The sequence below is a fragment of the Danaus plexippus genome, chromosome 4, assembly GCF_018135715.1.
Source record: "Danaus plexippus chromosome 4, MEX_DaPlex, whole genome shotgun sequence".
Lineage (NCBI taxonomy): Eukaryota > Metazoa > Arthropoda > Insecta > Lepidoptera > Nymphalidae > Danaus > Danaus plexippus.
Genome location: NC_083538.1, coordinates 6,610,583 through 6,629,470, shown reverse-complemented (window position 1 = coordinate 6,629,470; position 18,888 = coordinate 6,610,583). Strand labels below are relative to the sequence as shown.

The following is an 18,888-nucleotide window of genomic DNA, read 5'->3' as shown; positions in this document are numbered from 1 at the left end:
TGAGTATAACGAACTCGAGAAACATTGGTTCTGCTATACACATCGACATTTCTCTGCTGGTCGGAGCTACACTAGCATACAATTCATATTGCATGTCCAGTATTGCACCGCCCACGGCGACTTGCACGATGAATCCGAATGCTTTTCAAACTAAACAATTCACTATCTATAGACGGTGGAATAGCATCCTTAAATCAATGTGTTAATGTTCTAAATGGGTTGAACAAATATTGCAGTTGAGGCTTTTTTCATCTATTTGTACAGGGGCATATAACAAAAATGTGAGACAATTGCACAAGCACAAGACTCGTGGACAGACTAACCACGACTGTTCGGATGCGAGGCTGACCTCTACACGAGACAATGGAACTCATTGTATCCGGAGCCCTCAGTAGCTACAAACTACGAGTATAAGCGTTTCCTCATAACGCGTGCGTCCCAGTTCAAGAGTTTGCTAATTGATACTCAGTTGGGTAGATATTATACAGCCGAGTCCATAATTGACTAGGCAACTTCCACAATATAATTATGTATCACGTTATAGTTGCTTGGGAAATTTAGTGTCTGCTTTGTGAGCCTACCGATTACCGGAGCTTTATTATAATATAATTATGATGTGTTACTTTCATTTCAAGGATAATGTTTTAAAAATCAAAAAGGACGAAGGAACGTAATTTGTTCTAAATTTTGTAAAATATTTTAAGTTACTTCTTTGTTAAATAAAAGATTATATTTATTTCTCGATTTACATGATGTGTATTCAAAATAAAAATATTTAACTAATACTAAATTATTATATCGATATAAATGATTCTGTCTTGAAAGACACATACGCTTCTTATAAGGTACGTACATATGTAAAAACAAGCTTACCATATTTCAGTTTATGCTGAGCATTGAAAGAATATCGTATACTTTGTGACAAATAGTTAAGTTAAATTTTTTAATATGTGCTAATTGTAACTGAATTAACAGAAAATAGAGAAAAGGAAACTACATGCAAACATATATTGTCATTAACAAATTAGGTTAAACCACTAAGAAATTTTGCCCACAAATCAATAATCACCTTCGTTGCAAGTAATAAATAATAAAGTAAAAGTAATAAATCAATCAATGGTAAATATTATAATATATGTATTTCCTTAATTGACAATATTTACATTTAAACTAGGTCTTATATCAATTTCATTAGCAACGTAGCTGGCAACACTAGGAATACGATTCTCAAACACTATATCATTACCAGCAAGGAATCTGAACGCTCCATTAAGATCGCTCCGTGCTCCCTCGTTGCGTGACTACCAACATTTTGTATGCCCAGAGATAAAAGGGACCTGTAACATTAGTACTGTTTGTTAATTAAAAGATTGTCGACGTACATTTAGATTTGTTTAGCCTCCGTCACGACTTATTGTGATTCACTTATGTCCTGTGTTAGCAGATCTAGAGAATATGCACATTTGCATATATAACGACATACTATTCTAGCATTCAAATACCAGTGTTCGGTTGTTTCCAAACAAAACAGACGTGTCTAAGTTTTTTTTTGATCTAAATGAAAATAAAAATTGTATCTTTTTTGTTTGGAAAGAAAAATTAATAGTGGGATTGAAATATGAATCCCGACGCTTTCGATGAGTAATTACGAATGAAAGGTTGTACTTCTCTTTAAAGGTCAAATACCAATTAATTTAACTGCTTTTTAAGATTCAATGGTTATAAGAAACATAATAATATATATTGGTTTATAAATGGAAATGTTTCTTAAGGGAAGTACTACATTATTTTGTCGCAAAATTGTCATGTCAAATAATAAAATAATTAGTGTATACTGAGATCCCTGGTGAGTGTTAATATGATAAGCAAAGCAATTAAGACTTTTGCAGAAAAGAGCAGATCGTATGACTGGTTTAAATATCGTCTGTTATCAGTTATTAGATCACAATAAAACGCAATGATTTTAATTTTATAGCTGTGGATACATTTTTATAGAAACTTACTAACATACACTCAAACTTCGAGGCAATGACGTCGTAATGAAGCCTATAAATTTGAGGAGCCGTAATACATGCCGTCATAAATATTATCCTAATGTGGTGATTTACCCAAGTGGTCAGATAAAAAAAAGATGGGTAATGGTTCGTATTACTATAAATAGTTACAAAGCTTCCTATTTCTTAACTCTAACAGTATGTTTGTGCCATTAAAAATGTAAATAGCATTTGGATATGCACAATCGATTTCATGATGAGTATTTTAAATACAAAAATATAATTAAACTATAACAATAATTGTTAGAAAAATATACTGCATATCAGAAACAACTTCTATAGCTATAGTAGTAAATAAGTTAGTTTATTGGAACTCGATCGTTAAAACTGTGTTGGAAATGAATTTAAAAATTCCAATCATACGAATTTAAAATAAAAGAAACCATTTCCTCTGATACCAAAGAATTCTCATTCCGACATACGCTTTTAGAAGCAATAAATATTCAAATGTCGTATAACAAAAAACGTCCACAGAAAGCAGTAGAAATTGTTTATCGTGACAATCCCAATCTTTAAACTCGTTTCCTCAACGATGAAATCGAACGAGGGATTCTTTTCTAATCAGTAAAAAAAAAGGATTTGATTTGCCTTTAATTTTATATGGATTCAAATATTAAGACAATTAATTATAGTTATCGTGTAATGATTCTTTCGATGAAGTATAATAGCAGATTCCATTTTTTAATTCCCAACTGTTATTACAAACACACTGAATATTCAATCAACGTTGAAAAGTTTGAAAACTGACATTAAATACTATATTTATTAAATATACAATATCATTTTAGTATTCATCGTGGGATGCTTTCAACTAAAGTGCTTTGGATGACTATTCAATTAAATTTAAATAGAGATCCGATATCGAGATAACATGGCCATGATATACTTACCCGGAATGTTTGAATTGTCATCATTCAATAGGATAGGTTTGTCCTGCTACTTTCAAAGAGAAGAGAAGAACTTTACCTTTATTAAGATAAATAAGTAAGTAAAAACTAGATAAATTTTTATATAATTTTGATTATAATTAATGGTATTTTATAAAAAAATCCAAAATCAATGATTTCAAATAAAATATATTTTGCTTTCAGTCTTAATGGATACTAATAAAATCGAACTTAAGTGCCTTTTTCCTTCAGTCTAAATTAAACACTTTCCGTCTATTAAATTATCTTATATTTTTGTATTGAAAAGGAGGCTCCATTAAGATTCGGTTACTCAATGTCCCAAATTGGGCGAGGTCTTTTAGCGAGAACCGAGATATTATTTACTTTAGAAATGATAAACAAATGATCGCCTTACTTAAAAATGAGCAGTCAATAATGAACTGTGAATAAATATAAGAATTCCTGTACTTTCTGGCCATTAGACGTATTTGGATACATTAAAGTATGCAATTAGTTACTATGAACACTATTTCCTCTTAGAGAAGGGCCTATTCTTTAAGCTTCGTCACGGAAATATTGTCCCCAATTTGGAGTTTAATTTCCTGGCCTGATCTTAAAATTATAAAAATCTTTTAAGCTCATACTTGTAACTTGTATTGGTATTGTTATAAATGTAACTGCAAATCCCTCTGATTTTCATAACGTAGGCTTGTCGAATCACTACGGGCCTTCATGTTGCTCTGTTAAAGTAAGTAAATTTACATTGCAAGAGTAAATCCTTAAACTTATTAGTGCGTGGGTTAACTCTATTAATAATTACATAGCAATGTAATGATACTATTGTCTAGCTTTCGAATTCAAACAATACTTTACGATAACACTAGACTTTAACCGCTTCTTTGCTACTAATTTTGAGATTTGCTTTATAGGTCTACCATTTCACAGATTTTAATTATTATCTGCATTATAGCTAACAAAACACAGAATCGGTTTAGATGATTTAAGTTACAAACAAACACAATCTTTTACAATTATATCTTAAGATATATTTCTTGATTTTTATGCATTTATTTGTCATAATTAAAAATTATACGAAAGCTTGTTGTCTACTGTTATGATGCTTTATTGCTAACCTTATTTATGTCATATTGATGACTTAAGTAATAAAATAGTTTTATTTATAATTTGCTGACTACAATAAAAAGTAAATAATAATCGAACAGTTACCGTATTAAAACTATTAAGTGATGCCATTTGTCATTGAATTCTCAGTGTTACAAGCGATATGCACTCCTACCGTGAAGTAAAAATTTTGCTATGGTTTTGCAAAACCTATCGCAATCGCGTTAATGCTGTTGGAACGTGCATTTATTTCATGCATCGCCGAACATACCTTTTTCATATAAATATACCGATATTTTTGTTTAATTATACTTGGAGATAACATTAGTTTTAAGAAATTTAATAACATTTTTATGTATAACTATTACAAAAGGTTATTTTAGTTATGTTCACTTTGTCATCTAAAACAATAATTAAAAGTAATTATTTCTATGAATAAAATCAATACAGTGTAGATTACGTTGCAGTACTGGTTTTTGCTTTAGTAGAAACCTTAAGGCATGATGCATGCATCATTCATTTATTCATTTTTGCATTATTATTCTTCTGCATTTTTTTGTAGTAACTGGTATTTCAATTAGTCGATTTATCTATATTCAGTGTAACGATACACGAGTGTCTATGGTAATTGATTTTCTAGGAATTTTTTTAATAGTACTTCGCTACACGTATAGAATAATAAATTATTGCAATTCTTAATTATTTTTTTTTATCGAATGTTAATGATGTAACTGTTAAATGAGAAATAAGGTTTCATGAAAATCAATTACTTTGTGCCCTTTGTTGATTACGATCAAATATCACTTCTGAGTGATGCGATATAATTAAATAAAGTAGTAAAATAGACGTAAGTATATACATTTCTAAATACATATTTAAAAAGCTTTTGTTAGATAATTTAAAATTTAAATGCGGTTAGTTATCTAGTTTATGTAATGCAATAGCTTGTACCAGTATGCACGACTATACACACGTGTTTCATATTGAAAGGTTTGAAACGTTTGTAATGAAAGTCCATCAAAAATCTAAAACTATAAGGCTCAATCACACATTACATGGTAATTCATTTAAATTTAGAAATAAGAATAATGTATTTCACATAACAAGTCCACTAATATATTCTTACTATATTTAAAAACGCATTCGAATGCTAATGCAATAAAATATTCAATTAAATTTATCTTTGAAATGATTTAATATTCTAAATCACAACATAAAAAAAAGAATTCTTTTTTTTTTGTAGTCTTATTTAAGATTTTACATATAAAGAACTACTGAACCCCATTTTGATACTACTCTTAAATGTTTTGAAAAGATTGTATACTACTTATTTTCTGTGAATTCATCCGTCAACATCTATTTTATTATTTTTTTTTTATATTAAATTAATAGTTTATTGATTAAATTATATGACTATAACTATATATATATATATATATATATATATATATATATATTTTTTTTTTAAATAAAACAACAAACTCGTTTACAAAGAGTATACTTTAATAAGGTAAATACTAAATTATAGTATTCTTGAAAATGTAAAAATATTTCTCGGAGGTAGTTGTAAGTTATAGTTTAGTACCTATGAGTGCTATTCATTTTGTAATATGTATGTATGGTATAAATCCACTCTATGTGTCACAATTGTGTTAGATGGTTAAAATGATAGATCTCTTAAGAACCAGTCGTTATGAGTGGTCCAATAAAAATATGTTACACGGATGTGCATCTGCTATGAACATCCTTTAAGAGTCAAGAAGTTACTACATAATAACTTTAAAAATGAAGAGTCTCTCTCAATCTCATCACTCTTTATTTTAAAATAATATTTACGTTATTACATTAATATATACGTGTGAATATATTAAATCATAATCTGGTAGTTGATGTACATATATTTATACTTATATATAGTTTATTTTTCTTGGATCTGATTATGAAAGAAACATGAGGACGAAAGATAACTTAACAATAAGCTCGGCAACATTTTATTTTAAACAAAGTGAATATTATTAACTCTATTAAAATTACTTATGTTTTTAAAACAAAAGTGAACTATAAAAAATCCCACTTAATAATATTTTGAAGGTTTATAATCTTTTTTATTTTTATATAAATTGTTTTTAAATACATATTAAGACACAAATTATTAACGCCCAACACTTGTAAATTGAACCTATAAATCTTTGTTCCTTAGACTGTTCACACTCAAGTATTCAATTAATCTCTCTGCACCCGCTCCAGCGACCACGAGGTTCGTGACTAGTAATTACTTTTTATACAAAACCAGCCTTCTCGAAAGTCGATGCACCAAATAAGAAATCCTATAGAATGGGGGCCGAACAATGAATGATGATGCGGACTTATCCAGTAAACAAGTCCCACAGGACCACGCCAGAAATAATATCAGGAAACAAGGCGATAACTAACAAGCAATAAATTACAATAAGATTAACTCCTTCCATTCATCTCTAGAAAATTAATTGTTTGTGGTATCGCCGTGAGATATTTACAACAAAAGAATCCCATTTATTTGATAGTCCCGCCGCTTCCTCTCATATTTCTGCGGGGATAACAAAGCAAGATGACCCCTTGGAAAGGAATGCGCAGGCAGAGGAGGCAAGAAGAAATAAAATGCGCACGAGCACGCAAATGAAATCGAAATAACGTAAGGACCCCGCAAGGTCTCGGAGTGAGATATGGCCTTTTGATTATCCATTGTCGGCCGTGGGCCACGAGGTCCGGCGGTTTCTTTTGATATATATTTTTTTGTTGTTTGTGGAATTGCCGCAAAAGTTGCTTTTTAAAAGTTGATTTCATGCAAATAGTGGCTGGAGGACCTTGATTTTTTAGAGCATTTGAAGTCTAAGTCACATAATAAAATAATGATAAAAAATTGCAAACCTATTCTAAATTATGTCATGGTGAATTATTAATATTATTTACTTAAAAAATATAATAAAAAACTAGGTATAACAGCGAGTTAAAGAAAATACATTTTTATTGCAAAATATACGACGCATTATGATTGGATTTTGATTACGTTAGGGTGCTCGACCATTACGCACCCTTTTATTGTTATACTTAACAATTTGTTATTCTCAAAGACAAATCACTTTTAATAAATTTATTAGTAACGAGAATCTTACGATATTTTGATTAAATATAATTTTTGTTTCATTTACCTTGAAATAAAATGCTTTATATTGTATATGTACGTCGGTACCATAATGTTATGGCAAAGTAATATGTAAAGATAAAATACATTACTCTTCATTCTTATAATCTAATCAGATAGATTTTTTTTTTGTTATACACTTATATTTAAATAATCGTATCGTAGTCGTGTCGCAAGGTTAGAAAAAAATTAAGTTTCCCAAAAGTACCGAAGTCGTTTTCTGAGCAATTATACAAGTTGAAAGCAAGTGTTCGCCCCAGACGATACACGCGATCAAATGCTTTCCATAAATATATGTTAAGCATAAAATTAAAAATAAATCTGCGTCACGCAAATACGTCAAAGGTCTTGATAAATAACAAATGAATTGCGACAAAATTTTGTATGATAATGTATATCGTTTGTTCAAAAATGTTATTTTGATATGTATTATAAAGATTATACATAGTTACTTCGGTAAATATTAATAGAATGAAAAAATTAATCCTTACATTACTTATGTATGTATTTATAAAGGTTCATTTGCTTATGTAATGATGTTTTAATCATTCTATGTTTAAAATATTTTTCAAAATCAATTATTATTGCAATGATATTTTAATTACTTATTATTTCAATTACGACTTAATGCTGTATAAATAAGATTTCATTTTACTCTTTTCATTATCTTTTTATTCCATTTTTCTACATAGATTCATTTTTAATAAATAACATAATAAAATAAAGTTCCCTTTTGTATGTAAGCCACTATAAATAATTATTTTATACAATTAGACTAACACTTAAATTGTTTATTTATTGTATATAATTGACTATTTAATACAATTCTACTTCGAATATGTTATTCTTGTCATTAATTTGTTAATATAATTTATCAGTCTAGACTTAGGAATCTAGACTTCATCACATGTTAATCTCATCTAATTAATTCTGTCTTATATTTAATAGCAAAATTATTGATGATACCAATTACATCTTTTGTTAAATATTGCATTATCTCAAGTGATTATTAGACTTAATTGTTGCAAATAAAACTCAAAGTTAAATACAAAAAAAAAACGCTCTTTGCCTAAGTTATATATAAAATAAAAGGAACATATAAATCGATATTAAATCGGTATACAATATAAGCAAAACAAAGCGTAACCCTCGACCCAGTATGTAAACTTACTTAAAGTATATTGTCCAGACAGTGTTCGCTGGCCGAGGCCGGTTCGCTAGTTGGGCCCAGAGACACTCAGGTAGCGGACGTGACGCTCGGACTGAAGTGTTGTGTTGTTTATTAATTTGATAACATTTGATAAGTGTTCTGTCATCTGTGTTCTGATAAGTGAGTAAGATCATGTACATATATATAAATAACATTTTTTTCGATAACCTTTATATTTATTATTAATTAACTTCGATTATTGATTCGTAAGTGATTCGATTTGTTTTTGTTGTGAATCTTTATATGATTCTGTTTTTTTTTTCTTATATGACTTATTAATTACAGTTTAATATAGTTTTATAAGTTTAATGGTTTTAATATACGAGTATACTTTTATTTTCTTGTCAATATTATATCAGGGCTTTGAGAAATGAAGTTAAATTATTATTGCACAATTTACTGAACGTACTTTTATTGATTTGGGAATTTTTCTTTTACCGCAAACGTTGCTATATAGTGTGTTCGCGTATTTGCTTTAATTATTTTTTTTTTGTTTTTTGGTAACTTTGATATTATTTAAATAATTGTATCAATAGTTCTAGAAAATAAACAAAATAAGATATATTTGAATTAATATTTTAAAAATTTGTATCTTTTTAATGACGAACACCTAAAGGTATTCAATTATCAAAGAATCAAGCTCAAACTTAAATCGATTAAAAAATACATGAATGCGAATCTGCATACAAGAGCTTTCAAAAAAGCACGGATGATGAGACGCATGCGCGATTCGTTGAACTCTTTAATATGCACAGCGTGCGTACGCGCAGATATGATTACTATGGACCGGAGCTCAGCATGCATACATACAATCAGTACATACATTGAAATGAAAAAAAAATCGTTCGACAATCAAAAGCAATGCAATGAAAGGTACACGATTATTCTTTTAAATGTAATAACGAGTTGATTTCATATTAAAAGTACATTGATTTTAATTAAGATCTTTATTAATATAATATTAAACCAACTTTAAGAGGGTTTTGTTCTTACATATATGAGAGAGCGCTTAGAGCAAGATCAAGTTCTAATTCTAGAACTGACAACTATGCGTGTATTGGAATATATGGCATTGGGTTGGAATGTAACTTTTAGCACTTCAAAAATGAATTTAAGAAAATCGTGAGCCGTTCTCCAGAGCCATTAAAGATAATATGAAGCCGGAGTATGTATATCGCACTATTAGCGAAAAGTTACGAGCTACTTGAATAGCCAATTACAATAGGAACGCTTCCTAACTTAGGAGCCATTCCTTACTGGTTCCCTCAAGCGGTTTTGTTCGTATTTTGCGAGGCAACGCAATTTAGAATAAGTGGCAGGCGGATATTTATTTGTATGGGATCTTATGCTGTTGTGTAACTGAAATATCCTATTATAAAATAACTATTATTGTTGAGCATTTTATCTATTTCACATGTAAAGATAATTTTTATATGTTCGTCCTTTCAATAGAAATGGTTAAGTATAATTTTATTCTTAAATCTAATACAATACTATAATTGAGGGTATTTTAACTATATTTTCTTTGTCGTCAAACTCATGTTATCCAGATCAAAGCCCGGTTAGTATAGTTGGTTGAAATAAAAAAAAGGCTTGTTCATTTTCTAAAAATAATCGCTAACGATCCATACTTTACGTGGATGTAAGAGCTAATAAAAAATAACGTACCCCGAAATAAAACCATCCTAACACGGTCAGATTTCGGTCAAATGGCGGCTATACACGCGCTTTTACACTTAAATATATAATAAATTTTTACCAGAAAAGGATAAAATAATATCTCAAATAAATTCATTCGTTCACAGACAGCGTATTATATTGAACCCATAAAAATATATCTTCTTCATATAATTGAAAACATCAATAACAAGAATTAGAGTTTTTTAAACATATAATGATACACTTGCTGTATGTAACTTGTAACCATAAAAATAAAGTTTAATGACACGGAGACCCTGTGATCACAGTAACGAGCTGAGTCAAATTTTATCGCCCCTAGATGTAGGTTGATTTGTACGTTTATACGTGTTCTACATTATTCATTAAAATTTTGTGCTATACAACAAAGTTGGGTGACTCATTAAATAAATTCCACTAACTCACTTGTAGTTCCCTTATGTTTGGTGACAACTGTGTCTCATGTACAAATATTCGTAATAAAATACATAAATACTTGAAATATAAATCCAGTGCTTTAATAATTATCATTAATAGTATTCTCGGAGTTATAATTACTATTATATATTTATGTCATATTATATAACTTTATTTGTGGTTTTTGCGCTGTGAAAATTAACCGCTAAATCGCTTATTCAGAATTTCACGGTCATATACCTGCTATAGATCCCGGGAGGTGATTAAAAAACCTGGAAATCATTTTTGACGTGATTAATCTTCGAGCGACCTTCGACCACCGACAACGGGTTAAGAGTATAATATTAAAAAATTACCCAACAAAATATTAGTTCTTTTATGCAGTTTAAAATCACAGATTCATAAGAGTTGTAAATTCAAAAGTTTTATGGATAATACATTTAAGTTATTTCAATCGTAATTGTTAAAGGACATTAAATGACTGCTTTTATTAAATATAAACAAAATTATATAAGTTTATTAAATTAAATTAAAATGCATATATGTACTTATTTATTCAATACCCCCGTATACAAACATTAATAAAGACGAGGAAAAGTTCAAAAAAGTTAAAAATATATTCATCGACATTACTTCTCGCCCTTGAATATGTCGTTTCAAACATACACGTGTCACTGACGTAGGCCTTTTGTGTATTTCGATTTTGTTATTGAAAAACCTGAAGAGTGAATGCGCATTTATATTTATAATATTAATTGTACTGATTTATATGTCTTAAAGTTATATATATAAGTATAATTGCTACATTTTAAACGCATAGGAGTTTGTTATATATGTTGTTGGGAGCACATTTATGTAACATGCTTGGCTAAAGCCTATGCTTTCCTTATTTTCTTAATTTAACTTTTAAAACTCAGACCACCCTCATGGTGTAAAATTATGAATTTTCCGATAAGTGATCATATCAAAATGATTTCCTAACCTTCACTGCCTCGCACGCAATATCTGACGTAACCACTCAACCTTCAAACCTCCTCTGCTACTTTTATTATAGGAAATTGATGAATTTCAGACCTCTACACGATATAATCTCATGTAGGTACTTATGTTTATTACTCATGAAAACAGTAAGCCTTTCAATTTAGATTGAATCATGAAAAGAATTTTAAGGTACTCGTTCCAATTAATTTCTATTTACGAACATTACGAAATAAACCGTTGCTAGAAATCACTGATTTGTGGGAAAGATTTTGTCAATGTCAGAATGGTGTTACGTGGGCAATATAATGTCTGAACCGGCACAAAAGACTTTGGTAGAAACGTCCTAAGTCATTAATGGCTGGATTATACTTTACGTCATTTCTCATGAATAATGTAAGGACATTTATGGGTTCAGAGAAATGTGTTCTACTTATGTGCTGTGAGCTTTGAATTTTATTGGATAAGTTATATATTTACAGATTTAAAGTGTGCTATTATCGTAAATTTTGAAATTGACAACAACGCGTTCTGGTATATGACATTTCATAACGTTATTTGTAATAAACGGTAAAACATATTCAAATAAAAAAAAATACTCATAGATAAATGCAATTTTTACATTCAACGCCATAAATAAATTAAATATTTTGCCCTTACGAAGATACAATCTTTCCAATTATCAGTTTGCGGCCAGCTGTGCGAGTGTTGGTTGGATTTGCCATTTAGTAAGTTATCGCTAGGTATGTTATTATTTGCAAAATGGGTATTCTATTTATTTGCAAAATAATTGTATATGATTGGTAATACAAATAATGTTTGTATTAATAGACTTGTCTAAAGTTGTCACTTTATCTTGATTTATTCTTAACTAATTTAAACTCTGAATGATATTCAATCATTTTAAGTATTACTTTACATTTATTTACTGTCGTCAATTCCTATTTTAGTGCTATTATTTATAGACATATAATAGCAAACATATTTTCTATAAATACCTATTTACTTGCCGAAAGCGGCAAGTTTAACGAGATAATATGGTCTCTCGTGAGCATTATCATGTAAAGAATTTTTATGAGATATAAACTTCTGTACTTATGGTAAAAGAATTTCACGTTTGATTTACATTTTTGCAATTCTATTCAATCTTAAAACATGTAAATACATTTTGAAAGTTCCAATCATTTAGGAAAAGCATCTTCAGAAGGCCAACTACATAACTGGCCTTATAGAGAAATATACGCGTAACATCCTTCCACATAAAACAACTGCATAGTTAATGTAAATAAATACCTAATAGGAAATCATTTGCGATAGACAGGATAACTCACTTATATAGCCATAAGAGGTAACTAGAAATATTTCCAGCGATGTAATACGATTCTGGAAATGAGGACATCCATCAAAAGTTACAAAAACTGAGAAGAGCATTCGCAAGTTGTGTAAAGGTAGATGCTATAACATTTCCATATATTGCTCAGTGACATAATTTAGGATATAACATAAATTGAACACGATTGGCGCTTTATGACATTTCACTCACTTGTAACTACATCCCGCAAGAGTTATTTTGTACAAGTTTAAATACCTGAATTAGTTAACAATATTTTAAGCAATATCACAGTTCACACCTACAAATCACAACTATTGCAGAGGTCGAAGGTTTTCCTAATACTAAGAAGCAATATAGAGCGATCTTATTTCGTGACTGAGACAAAATACCTAACAGAATACCTATAAGCAATATGTCACAGTACAGGATCAGATAGAATGTCGCGATGGCAATAACGGTCAACGTTGGGACACAGGATTTATCGCTCGTGGTGTAGATAATAATTGTTTTCTCGATATCGTTCGAAGTGGATCGTGGGCGCACAAAATAAAGTACTCGTACACGCTGTCTCGAAGTCACTCGAATCTCGATAGATGGATATGATTTCTCGTATTCAAATAAAGTACTAATGATGCTAAGAGACCTTGTTGTTATATTTATATAACTGATCCTATTTCGTGATTAAATAAAGTAATAATACATTTAATTAGACCGTGTTTATTGTACAAACATCACGTTGTTTTATGAATGATATAAATGTTTTATACCTTGTCTTATCAAAACATGTTTCTCCGAGAGTTTAAATTGCCCGTTTTGTGTACAATTGCTAAGATATATAATCGTTTTAAGATCTGCCAGTGCAAATGTAACTTACATCAGTTAAGAAAATGTTACGTTACTGGAATATTTGTTATGCAAAAGGAAAGTAAATGATATTTCAGGTCAGAAGGAAACGTTGATAGTAAAACGCTTATACTTGACATGTTCTTGTACATCATTTAAAACAAGACAATTGGTGATCTTATAAAACCAGTGCCATGACCATGAACGACTGATACGTAGATTAATTAGTATGGTTAAAACGAAACGCTTAATGTATACAGAACAACACAAGGTCTGATTTGCATAGTACTCGCCAGGTATTGTTCGTGTGTGGTCCTTAGTTACCATGGATACACTATCGTAGACGAACGGATCTTAACTGATGGACGAAGCTAATTGTTGTGCAAAGAGCAATCGACGACACGGCTTAAAATGTCACAGACTAACTGCTAAGAGATACAATTAATACCTACTTGGATCACAATTTTAAGACTTTTAACTAAATTAATATCACTAATGAATGTTAAAATTGATAAATACTACATAATATGGTTTCTAATAGATTCTTATTTCTCTAAAATAATTTTACATTTTTTGTATTTCATTCTCTTATAGTAAGAAGTATTTCAGAAGAATTGAAATAAATAAAGATGTCTGGAAAAAAATTTCTAAGAAATAAGACAATGGCAGGATAAGGATAATGTGGAAGGAATTAAATAAGTTTTATTTTTTAATATTCTAGTTTAGCTGGTATCAAAAGTATTAAAATCTCCCCACTTTATGCCTTTTCATCAAATTATATATTTTCAGTGCTTTTGTAAAAGCAAATTGACATTTGGATATGTACGTATTGCACTCGCAGTTTTTAAGGTTAGAATTTTTTTTAAAAGCTACATGTTTTTACATCACCTTTTTAATACTTATACGTATATAACATAACTTTTAGTTTAATGATAAAAAAGAATTATTCTTTTCCTATGAGTAAAATTTAGTGGCTAAATCTAGTTATAACCTGTATAAATAAATCTTGCTTTTATGACCCAAATGGTACTACAAAAACACGCAACGAAGCCTGCCCGCGACGTAACCGTTTTTAGGTCACTTTAACTAATTAAAATGTCTGTTCACGCAAATATTATGTGTTTAAATGTATAGTTTAGTAATAAAGGGATTTTAAACTGGGTCACTATTGTTTGTTGACCGTCACCATTCATGTTCAACAGTCATAAACTTTTAAGTATGACGTCACTTTAATGACAAATTGCGTCAATTATTTTGTTACACAATGATTTGTTTAAATTCAAAGGTGACTTTAATATTCTGTATTTTTGTAATATCACTCAGATTTGACTTTAATGAACTCTAGCTACACAACTTCGTTTAGTCATAAAGCATAAAACAAAATGAGAGATGAATAATTTTCTAATCTAATAAATTTCGCAATAACGTAATTATTTTAACATTAGGTTTTGCAAAAGGACGTCAGTAAATGTAGTTATTACATTTTAATACATTTCTGAGAATTGCATTTTACACGATCACAAATCTGTTATACATGTTATAATTTATTTTTAATCTAAAACATGAGGATACAGGAGGCCATATGAAATAAGAGAGGTGGAGTATACATTAAACCTATTACAAGTTTAACTTAAATTATTTGTACCCTTCTAGACAGCAAACATTATAATTGTCGTAATAGAAACAAAATTAGGGCCATGTTAGTACAAGATTTACATAATAGTTTTGTTAAAAGCTTTCAAAATGTATAAAGCAAACTAAATACTAAATTGGTAACTACAGGAGAGCCAGATATAAATCGTTTACATTCTACATTAACCTTCAACACTATAACTTTCTGGGAAACATTATAATCTTGTCAAATTCAATGAATATTATAGCTATATATATTAGCTTTATAGAAATAGAAACTCCATGATCTTTTTTTCATCAAGTTGTGTTAAAACAATATAAACCCAATCGTAAAATCCAAAGATCGATTTCACAAGAGATTTAAATTACCTTGGTTTAGTAGTTTCGAAGAGCAGGTAAGCTCCGCTCCAGACATTGGTCGTCTCTTGCTTTTATTTGCAATTTCAGTCCGCAGACAACATTTAATAAAAACCAATCGACACACTTACCTGGAATTCATTGGGAGCTACGAAATCCAATTAAGATGTCATAAGTGGGTGCCTATATTAAAAGTTAAAGGATAAAAAATAAAAAATGTGTAAGTTTTTTTAGTTATGGAGATTGTGATCTGTTCCTTTTTTTCATTACAGCCGTTATGCAGCTTTGTTTCAAAAGTTGATGGGCAAAATCGGATCCTATTTCTTTAAATTTTGGTCCATCTACTTCTACAATATGTTAGGTACTTTTAGTAAAGTTTCAAGAAAACGCTCATTTTGCATAAGAGAAAACATGTTTACATGTATTTAATGTCATAATTCATTATGAATATATTGTTAGAACCAATTTTTTTATTTTACACACCATTTTTAGTAATTGTTAATACAGATTTTTGCATACTATTTGGTATCACCAAAATGAACAACGTCTTTTTCGTACTAATGACTTGATAGTAGCCTAGCAGTGCTTTGTTAATTAACATGCAGCTTTATCTGGATGCAGCCTTAAACGTGAAACTTTTAATCAGGGAAGGGTTAAGGCTATTTACATACTTAAACAATTGCTTGCCACGTTCTTTACGATTTCTCATCAAGATATTTGTAACGGCAATGTCAATCGGGGCACTTAAGACCTAGGGTTAACGTTTGCGACGAAAGCTACTTCGGTCAAGTAACAACTTGAGATACATTTGCCATTACAATATTTTATATTAAAGTTGACATTTTTGTACTGTTATAATTCAATTTGTCATAATACTATTTTCCTGTTATTCCCTGAACTCATAAATATAAATCTTTTTATTTAAAACGTTTATAACTTATCACATTATATATTGAATATCTATCTTTATTATTGAATGGAAAATATTCAATATCGTAAAAGTCACAGCATATAAATTGGGATATATGAATTGTCGAGAAGAGATATCAAGAGTAGCTTTCCAAAGAATACGCGGACCGTTTTAGGTTTAATAAATACCTTATATAAAGCTTACGTATTCTTATGTTTGTATCACTATAAAGGCTATAAAGATAAGTTGATAGTAATAGGCGTGTGGTCGAAACGTCCGGATCGTAAACCAACCTTGCGACGAACGGCCCGTCACACGTTTTTATAGAGACGTCGACTGTAGGTACAGACAACATAGTGTATTGTTAACGGTAATTATTATTTAATATTTTTGTTATTATCAATATTATTGACAGCAGATATTTTATTCAAATAATAAACAATTGAACAGATTTAAATATGTCTTGAATTTATTTTATAAATCGTTGGTACCATAATGCAAATGATCCTATAAGTATTTATAACCTAATATTGTATAGATACAATGATTTTGATTGCACAAAATTAATAAAGATACAAGTGTCAAAAATATTCGCACATACTGCAGACGTCAGGTATTCAGATTGGTCGATAAGTTTTTACGCTATCTGTGGCTGCCTCGCTAAATGTTACGGCAAACCGGTTGGGCATACTTTTTTCAATTATTCCATTCATCGGTTCAAGTTCGAAATTCCTTAACTTGTTTTGTTTTATCCCTTAAAACTTGCCTCCGGATGTGAACGTTCTTGGACGAGGTCGCTTGACTAAAATTAATCTTCTTTAAATTGCTTGGCTGTTTATGCTAAGATCATGCATTGCCATTTTATACTTGCGTTGTAAATTCCTTATGATAAAGATATTCCTTGAAAGTGCATTATTTATACGGTATAAAACTGTAAGTTATATTAAAACGTTAACTGCTGTTTGTGAGGTATTTCCTTACCCACTGCAGTTGATATTAATATATTATTTTATGCAGTTGACATTTATATATTATTTCAGCTATATACTTTCAATCTTCCAAATTTAATAGAAACATTTCTTTTTTTGTTTTGGAAACCAATGCCCTTCTCATTTCATAATTTCAGACAGATTTTTAGTTATAACAACTTATAGTTGTTCATCAAAACTTTATCTTGACTTAAAATTTATTAAATAGTGCTATTTTATAAGATCGTAGAAGTTTTTTGGTAGTGGTCGAAAAAAACTTATTAAATTCATTATATATAAAATACAAAATTTTATGTTTTGACATCACCGCATCAGTCGAGTACCGTCCCTAATCATAAATTATGCGTGAAGTCGTATTATCTGAGAGTTTTTTAAAAGTGTTTAATTTGAAACATTTTATTCCTTCAGTTCTGTCAATTTACTTTTTTTTTAATAACATGAAACAAAGGATCAAAAATTCAAAAAAGTTAGTTTTTGGTTGAGTACAACATAAGAACTAATAATTTTAAATTTATAATATGTACTAGATTTATTTACCTACTCATAATGTAAAACAACTAAACAATAATATAAACTAAACAAACAAATCTATGGCATTAATTATTACATAAAAAATTGAGTGTGCACACGTTTTAATATTAAATTCATATTAAGGTACACAAGATAATTATTACAGAAATAAATCAAGATAGGTTTTTTTTAATTAAAATACTAAATCGTATGCCATTGTAATTGTCTAAGGCAGAGCTTGTGTTTATTGTGCGTGGGCGGTCGATGTGTTGACAGTAAAGCAGTTTAATGTTAAGCAAGATTTATGTCGATCCTATGTTTATATCCCAGCAAATACGTGACTGATACTCACGCCCACATGTTCATAAGTACGTAAGGGATTTCATTTCGCACTGTATATATTTTTTTTATATCTAGGTACTGCATATTTCACGCCTATTCTCTTTTGCGTGGGGTTATACTACATACTTAGAATAACTGCCCTACTTTCCTTTGGCACGTTATATGAAAATATTGCAAGAGAATAATGGTAGCAATTTTCTCATATAGGTACTACCGGGGTCATTCTGGACCACTGTTAATGGCTAAAGGTCACATGAAAAGGTTAGATCCTGTCCCACCCACTTTCTACAGCTCTAGTTTTAAACCGGTGAAACAACCGCAAGCTATTTAAAAGGTCACAAAGAAAATGCAAATTTTTAGCTACTACTTTTCTTTTACGTTTATACAAAATAAAACCAAAAAAGTTGGCAATTTAGAGACATTTACATAATTAATCAATTAGATCA

At 29.6% G+C, this 18,888-nt stretch overlaps 1 protein-coding gene across 1 annotated transcript in view; it reads left to right on the top strand.

Moving 5' to 3' along the window:
* Positions 1 to 8,470: 8,470 nt before the first annotated feature.
* Positions 8,471 to 18,888, top strand: part of LOC116768574 (cadherin-86C) — a 55,482-nt gene continuing 45,064 nt past the window's right edge. Inside the window, exon 1 of the mRNA XM_032659317.2 lies at positions 8,471 to 8,574. The gene's annotated coding sequence lies outside the window, so the exon portion shown is untranslated. The remainder of the gene's footprint in view (positions 8,575 to 18,888) is intronic.